The sequence below is a fragment of the Pediculus humanus genome, genomic scaffold, assembly GCF_000006295.1.
Source record: "Pediculus humanus corporis 1103172107677 genomic scaffold, whole genome shotgun sequence".
NCBI classification, from domain to species: domain Eukaryota; kingdom Metazoa; phylum Arthropoda; class Insecta; order Psocodea; family Pediculidae; genus Pediculus; species Pediculus humanus.
The window spans coordinates 164,252-164,599 of NW_002987286.1; positions in this window are offsets into that span (position 1 = coordinate 164,252).

A 348-nucleotide genomic window follows, 5' to 3' on the forward strand; every position below is an offset into this window, starting at 1 on the left:
AAAATTAAAAACGTTTTTTTTATTTATTTATTTATTTTGGTTTTCGCACTCGTCACATAGAGGTAAGTTTTTTTTATTATTTATTTATTTATTTATTTATTGTTCGAATTATTATGTGTAATAATAATAATAATAATTGTGTTTTATTTATTTTTTTCACATTTATTTATTAACATTTTTTTTTTTTTTTTTTTAATTTTTATAAAATTATTTTATTGATAAAAAAAATTTTTTTTTTCTGTTTATGTTTCAGTAAATGATGGAATGGAATGGATTTTATTAAAATTGATTTTTTTTTACAAATGAAGAAATTTACACACACACACACACACACAATTTATTTATGGG